Raw genomic sequence first — 8,317 nt, 5'->3', positions numbered from 1 at the left:
GGAGAAATTGAACGATGAGTGGAACACAGTGAAAGATCAGGAAATTGACAGTTTGGTGGAGGAATGGCAGTTGTTTAAGAGTGCTGTGGTGGAGCATGCGAAAGGAGTGTGTGGTGTGAGACGAATGGGTTGTGGTGTAAGAAAAGGAAGTGAATGGTGGTGCGAGAAAGTACCTGTAAGTATGGCTGTGGCTGAGAAGAGACGTGCATATGAAATGTGGCTGCAGAGGAAGGATGAGGCGTCATATGAGAGGTATAAGGAAGAAAGGAAGAGAGTGAGAGGGCTGTGCGTAATGCTAAAGTGTCAGCAGATGAGAGGTGGTGTAGTCAGTTGACTGAGAATTTTCAACAAAATAAGAAAATCCTTTGGAAGGAGGTGAAGAGGGTGTGAAAGCGAGAGTCTGGGAAGGAACAGTGAATTAAAGCAGAGGATGGAAGGATGTTAACTGAGATGCATGCAGTAAGGAAGACATGGGCGGAGTATTTTGAAAGACTGTTAAATGTAGAGGAGGAAAGGGAGGCTGAGGCTGTGGCGGATGGAAGGGTGCAAGGAATAAATGTGTTGGGAGAGCTGAATGATTCTTTGATGACGAAGAGGAAGTGCAGGAGTCAGTAAAGGAGATGAAAACAGGGAAAGCTGCAGGTATGGATGGGTGTGCTGTGGAATGTCTGAAAGGTGGTGGAGCGACTATTGTTGTGTGGTTAGTAAGATTGTTGAATGTGTGCTTTGTGCAAGGTATGGTGCCAGTTGACGGGGCAAGTGCTTGTGTGGTCCCGTTGTATAATGGTAAGGGTGATAAGTACCGGGTATGAATGTACAAGCTTTAGGGGTATAAGTCTGTTGAGTGTTGTAGTTTAGGTGTATGATTGAGTGTTAATTAAGAGAGTTAGATAGGGTACAGAGGGAGTGATTGGTGATGAGCAGTGTGGCTTTAGGAGAGGAAATGGATGAGCAGATCAGGTGTTTGCTGTGAAACAGATGTGTGAAAAGTACTTAGCAAAAGGTATGGATGTGTTTTGGGCATTCATGGATTTAGAGAAACCATATGATAGAGTTGATAGGGAGGCTTTGTGGACTGTTTTAAGATTGTATGGCTTTGATGGTAGGTTAGTTAAAAGGAGTGAAAAGTTTTTATGTAAATAGTAAAGCGCGTGTAAGAGTGGGAAATACTGTGAGTGATTGGTTTCCCGTGAGAGTGCTGCTGCGGCAGGGATGTGTGATGTCACCTTGATTGTTTAATATTTATATTAATGGTGTTCTCAGGGAGGTGAATGCAAGAGTCTTAGGTGGAAGTCTGAGTCTGATGAATGTTGATGGTAAGGAGTGAAATCTGACGCAGCTGCTGTTTGCGGATGATACTGCACTGGTGGCTGATTCAGAGGAGAGATTGAGACAGTTGGTAGAGGAGTTTGGAAAGGTGTGTGAAAGGAGGAAATTGAAAGTAATTGAGAATAAGAGTAAAGTGATGAAATGTATAGTCAGCCAAAAAACTCGTGTCTTCGTTCCAAACCCCGTAAATATTCGAACAGATAAATCGAAGCAGCAGAGATAGCTTCACACGTCTGGCAACTGTGTCAGACCAGACGGTGGTGGAGGTTAGTGGTTTGGGGTGCCACGTATTACTGTCGTGTGGAAATTCTTGGTAATAACATACTGGGTAATAGGGTTATAGTCAACTATCATCACTGTTATGTCACTAAATGTCTACATATGCATCATTCATCATGAATTTACATGTAATCAAAATATTCTACGGTTTCATATACATGGGTTGTCATGTCTAATTCATCTTTGATATTTGGAATACTTCAGATGACGGAATAACGGTGGAATACGTTTCATAACAAGTGTTTGGAATTTAATGAAACGTCACGAATATGATATAAAACAGTTTTTATTAGTGATAACTATAATCTTCCCTCTATTTCCCGTCGTCCAGTATAGATAACTGAGTGACTATGAAGATATGACTATATGCTGGTGGGTGTATATCTTGGTTTCATCACCTTGCATAACACCTTTGGCTGGGTGTCCCCATGGATATAAATAAGACAAGATGCCGCATCGCCCATTCTTCAGTACAGCAGCGGTGCGTCTGTGAGGCTGCCATCTTGGAGCTGTCAAGCATGTAATAGTGGGGTTTGTTTTACTACATGACAGTATTGTGATACCAACTCTAACGTACGGAAGTGAAGCTTGGACGTTGTTGGAAGGACACAAGTCAAGAGTGAGAGCAGTGGAAATGAGTTATTTAAGAGGAGCCTGTGGAGTCACATGGAGAGACAGGCTGACGAATGAGGATATAAAGGAGCGTTGTGGTGTTGATGTGGATGTGATAGGAAGCGTTATGAGGAACACACTGAGGTGGTTTGGCCATGTGGAGAGGATGGAGGGTGAAAGACTGACGAAGAGAGTGTATGTGAGTGAGGTGGAGGGGGAAAGAGGGAGTGGGAGGCCGAGGATGAGATGGAGGGATGGGGTGGAGAGGTATATGAGAGAGGGGGGTGTGAGCTGGGAGCAGGGGAGTGAAATGGCAGGGGACAGGGCGACTTGGAGGCGATTTGTTTGTGGCCACCACAAACGGGATTGAAGCGTCTGGCAATAGATAGATAGATAGTTTTAGAGTAAATTCAGACCATGAGAATGAATGTTGGTGTGGTGGAGGTGGTGATGGTCGTTATTGCCGTGGTGGTGATGATGGTGGTTATTGTTGTGGTGATGGTGGATTTTGTTGTTGTGGTGGTGATGGTGGTTTTTATGGTGGGAGTGATGGTGGTTATTGTACTGGTAGTGGTGGTTGTTGCTGTTATGATGGAGGTGGTGATGGTGGTTTTTGTTGTTGTGGTGGTGGTGATGATGGTGATTTTTGTTGCTGTGGTGATGGAGATGGTGGTTTTTGTTGTTGTTGTTGTGGTGGTGGTGGTAATTGTTGTCTTGGTGGTGACTGTTATCTTGGTGGTGATTGTTGTGGTGGTGGTTGTTGTTGTGGTGGTGATGGTGGTTGTTGTTATTATAGTTGTTGTTGTTGTGGTGGTGGTGGTGGTGATGGAGATGGGCGTTGTTGTTGTTGTGGGGGTGGTCTTGATGGTTGTTGTTGTTGTTGTTGTGGTGGTGGTGGTGGTGGTGGTGGTTGTTATGGTGGTGGTGGTGGTAATTTTTGTTATTATTGTGGAGGTGGTGGTTGTCGTTGTTATGGTGGTGGTGGTGGTTGTTGTTGTTGTGGTGGTGGTTGTTGTAGTGATAGTAATGGTTGTGGTTCCTGGTTCATCTGAAACTCGGTGGACTGCAGCTTTAAATTTCCCTTCTACAACTCACCATCCTCCTTTCTGGGGATAGGGAAGCAGCTGAGAAACGTTTGCATAACCAGACAGTTGAACCGCTCATGCAATCGGTGTCACTCTTGGTATATTCCGACGCTTTCTACACCCAAAAGCAGCACAGTGCTGCAGGATTTCTAGGTAAATGGTGGCCAACTTTGCCCATTGTCAGGAACACGACATCGTCTGCTCGACCGTTCCAAGATGACGGCCGGGCAGACGCATCTCAAGTAGTGTCATGCAGAATATAGACTTATATCTATTGGTTTCGCTCACCCCTTTTCCAAAACACTAACCATTTGTGGAATGCTTTTCTTGTTATTATGGTGAAGGCACCGCATGAGTCTGTCACACCACACGTGGTATATGTTCAATATATTCTTCCATGTTCAGAAGGTAAACATACTGTAAAAACATAGCTTTCTGTCCTTTATTCCGACGTCATGTGGCTTGTTGATACCAGACGGAGAGGGTGTGGCAGAAAAGTAGGGAGGGAACGGGGTTGCACCTCCTCGTTTCATTTAACGTTTGATTGGCTACACAATCTAGGCATTATTTCTGGCTGACGATACATATCATTATTTACAGGTATTAAATCACATGTATTATCACATTTAGCACCTTTACTGTGCTAGACTACACTGCCAACAACTTTTTTTTTTTTTTTTTTTTTTATGTGTCTGACACTGGGCATAGGCTTCACAGCCTGCTCTCAAGGCCCAGTAGTCCTCCTACATACCATACACCTCTCTACATGTCACCACTTCGGTGCTAACACCCACCGTCCATATTGAATACATGCTAGGGCTGTCTCATACAGGACTGGTGTATTGGTATTAGCAGGGGTACTTTTATGACATGTCGGCGGGTCATCTGGTAGATCAGGAAAGTCTGTTTTTTTATGAAATTCAAATACACCACACACACCCATCATTAACCCACCTCAACCCCTAAACCACTCATCCCCACCACTGTCTGGTCCGACACAGTTACCAGACTTGTGACGCTATCCCTTCTGCTTGGACTTATCTGTTCGAATATTTCCGGGATTCGGAAAGAAGACACGACTTTTGTGGCTGACTGTACAAGGTTGGTAGATGGTTGGAAGATGACTATAGTTGTTAATGGTGAGTTGCTTGAGGAGGTAAATTGTTTTAAGTATTTTGGGTCACATTTTGCTGTGGATAGAAGACTAGATGCAGAAGCGACATTTAGAATTAATGAAGTAGGAAAGGTGCTGGGAGGAATGAAAAAAGTGTTCAGATGTCGTTCACTTAGAATGGATGTAAAGAGAAGGCTGTATGAGGGTGCTGTGGTACTGACTGCAATATATGGGGCTGAAACATGGAATATGGGTATAGCAAAGAGGAAAAGTTTGAATGTAATAGAGTGTTTTAAGTATTCAGGGTCACATGTTGCTGTGCATGAAAGAATAGATGCAAAAGCGAAGTTTAGAATGAATGAAGTAGGAATAGTGCTGGGAGGAATGAAAAAAGTGTCTAGATGTTGTTCGCATAGAATCGATGTAAAGAGAAGGCTGTTGCTTTATATGGGGCTGAAACATGGAATATGCGTGTAGAAGATAGGAAAAGTTTGAATGTAGTGGAGATGAGGTGTCTGAGGAGTATGTGTGGAGTGACGCGTATGGATCGAGTGACAAATGATGAAGTGCGAAGGAGAACTGGAATTGTTCGGGAGATGGCTGATCGAGTTGAGCAGAGTGTGTTGCGATAGTTTGGGCATATGGAGAGAATGGATAATGAGCAATTGGAGAAAAAGATAATTAGATCTGAAGTGAGAGGTGTAAGGCTGAGAAGAAGACTACGAATAGGATGGAGGGACAGTGTGAAGAGAGCGCTGGATGCGAGAGGGATTTCTGTTGAGCACTGAAGAGTGGATGTGCGTGATGGAAATGAATGGAGAGAAATTGTGAATGAATAAATGATGACGCAGCCCTGAGGGGTATTCTCCCGCATTTTGTCTGGTCAGTTGATCAGGTCAGGTCTGGGTAAGGGTATGGGTCTTTTATGATGTTGCATGATAAACCAGTTCTCCTCTCGGGCCCTGCTGCAGATGTCACTGATTGCACTGCACAGTTGACCCTCGCGCGGTGTGGTGTGGTGAGAATCTGTCCTTTCTCCGTTCTGGGGCTAAGATGTGAATGAGTGTGTTCGAGCGGATGAGTAAACTGGGAGTATCGTCCTGTCTCGGCTACCTCCCTTTCCTTGGGGGAAGCAGCCTACATATATAGAATGATAGACAACAAGTTGCTTTTTGAATGAGGCAGTTTTTTTCACTGATGTTCACCATAGTTTGATATAGGCCTTGTATGTATGGGCTGAATTCATTCAGGCGCCTGAAGATGTCATCTATATAGGCTAGTTTTGCCACCAAGACAGCATCTTTGAAGCTGTCGGCCAGCTTATGCTTCTACTCTTGGAGAAAAACTTCTGTTTCAGTTTTTAGTTCACTTACCCGTCCAAGAATGCGCCATCAAGACAGCCACGGGACATCAGAATGGAAAATGAAGTCCTGATGATGTGATCTTATCTTTTCACACATTTTGTGGAAAATGCGTGAGGTCAAATCTCTGGCCTTGATATAATTCACAAATTGGATAACATAATTCAGAGCCAAATGAATCTCCTACCGGAGACGTTGAGAGGCCAAGTTTTCCTGATGTAAAAATCACTGAATTAATAGGACATCGAGGTTTTCTCTTCTACTTCAGGTGACAAAACCTACATGACTTTCCATCATAGACGGAGCTCCATCAGTACACACAGCCAAACAATTAAATCAAAGTTGTTTCTTGAAAGAATTGTCCACCATAACAAAGATGTCTCCTCGAATGGTGGTTGTTGACAAGGCATAATAGAACAGAAATTCCTCCAGAACTCTGTCATCTCCTCTGTACCTCACAAAATCCATGAGTTGAGGTACTCAAGCAATGTCCACAGATTCATCAGTTTCCAATGAAAATTTTCCTGCATTTTCAGCGCCAAAATTAGTTGATCCAAAATCTGCTCCACAAATAGTGTTCACCGTAGCTACTGATGCCGGTATTAACAGCTCCTCTCTAATGTTATGAGGCTTTTTGCATCATCCACCACTCCATGCAACTTCAAAGGACGCCAAGGAAGCTTTTCCCCGAAGAAAACAACTGAGCCTGAAGGAGCATCAGTTTGACTTTCTTGTTCAGTTGAGGAAGTAGAAAGTGCGAAAAAATATTGGAAACATCTGGCAGTTTCTTGTAGTAAGTCCCACGTATCTTTATGAATGAATCGCTCAGAACCTAGAGCCTGTGTAAGGTGGACCATGATTGGCTGATCTTTTGAGTGGTGGTGAAACAAATATTCTCATCATATTACTTGTAAATCAAGGTTAATAACTAATAAGTGGCACGAAACAATGTATAGATAATACTTCAGTGTTTAATGATCAAACGTGGAGTATAACAGAGTAGTATGCATCAGCAATCTGTAAAACGTAACTGGCAACATAGCACAGATGAGCAGCATGTCAGCTGGTAGTTTCGTTAATTCATAATACTCGAAGCAGTGGAAACGAAGCCTAGTGAATCAGATTAATAGATTTAGACCTCTAGCGAATAGAACCGGAAATGCTTTCTTTAACGAATGTAACATTGGTATTACATTTCATCTGCTTCAAGTGTTATTATGCTCTATGACACATGATATCTGTATATATGCATAAACATTAACCCACCCCGTCCTGGAGACGTGAATTCATGTCCTCAAATGATGTGCACTCATATCCCGGAGACGTAAATTAACGCGGCAACATTGCAAGGTCCCTAATTTGCACAAATTTCAATTTTCGTGAGTGATTTCACAAGTGATTTTTGGCACGTATACACGGGACACCTTCCTCTATTAAGATGCCAAGCAGGGACAATGCCTTACATCGCATAACCTCTCCCCCCCCCCTGCACGCCATTGTCTCGGCACTTCACCTGTTACCAGTGACCTGGGCAATAAAGACATTCAGGGCCAGAGTGATTCCCCAATCGATGACAATGTGGAGGACGAAATTTACATAGCATTAGAGGAAGAAAGTCAGAAATGATGATCAGGTAATGTGGGAAAAAAAGGTCATGAATGGTGATGAGTTAGTGAGTGAAGCAATGCTTATAATGCCTATATTACTGTTTGAAAACCAATCTACTCTTGTAGTACATATAAATTCGTACCAAATAAATAAATAAACACTGTTTATGAGTGGATAAAATAGTTACCCTCCCATAGAACTCGTTTTCTTTGGCACCAGCCTATTAGAAAACCCAGTCAGGTAAGGAGGTACTCATACCTGGATCGAGTATTTGAAACCTCAGGTGAGCGATTTCCTTACGAATTTTCGATGTTTCTCACCAAAAGCGAATGTTTGAGCCTAAAAAAAAAAAGGTCCAAAAATGTCGGGACTGGGGCATACCACTGCCCAGAAAACGTCGGGATGGGGCGGGTTAAATTAATACAGAACTATTTGTTGTCTTACTACCTTTTGTATTTCACCAAATATATTATATATATACCACGTTGAGTACACCGCTTCCCGTCCGATCAGCGAAGTTAAGTAACGTTGGGTCTGGTCAGTACTTAGATGGGTGACCGCCTGGGAACACCAGATGCTGTTGGCATAACGTTCTCCCTATGTGTCAAGTGAGGTTGGTGGAGGATTAGTGCCCCTCCCTGTAAAACAATTAAATCTAAGCCTTGGCCACCCCGTTTGGGATACATGGCGTCTGGCAATGAATGAATGAATGAAAAAATAAGAAGAGAGACGACTGTACTAAGCCAGTAAGACTTTGTAGCACAATAGAGAAGGAAATAGAAAGAGACGGCAAGCACGAGGAAAAACGAAAGAAACGAGAGACAGTTGAAAAGCTGAAAAGGACTGACTCGGGACGAAAGGGGTGCCAAAACCCTTTAAAATAGGTAATGTGTAATCGAATAAATAAAAATATTGAGTGTAATTAAAGT

General features: G+C 43.1%; 1 pseudogene; it reads left to right on the top strand.

The window, feature by feature from the left end:
* The first annotated feature begins 7,855 nt into the window (after nt 1–7,855).
* On the top strand, nt 7,856–7,974 carry LOC145392329 (5S ribosomal RNA; annotated as a pseudogene).
* The last annotated feature ends 343 nt before the right edge of the window (nt 7,975–8,317 follow it).

Source organism: Coenobita brevimanus, chromosome 21 (assembly GCF_032717465.1).
Source record: "Coenobita brevimanus isolate Jiangsu-jjx chromosome 21, ASM3271746v2, whole genome shotgun sequence".
Lineage (NCBI taxonomy): Eukaryota > Metazoa > Arthropoda > Malacostraca > Decapoda > Coenobitidae > Coenobita > Coenobita brevimanus.
The sequence above is the reverse complement of the archived record's forward strand: the minus strand, read 5'-3'. Positions and strand labels throughout refer to the sequence as shown.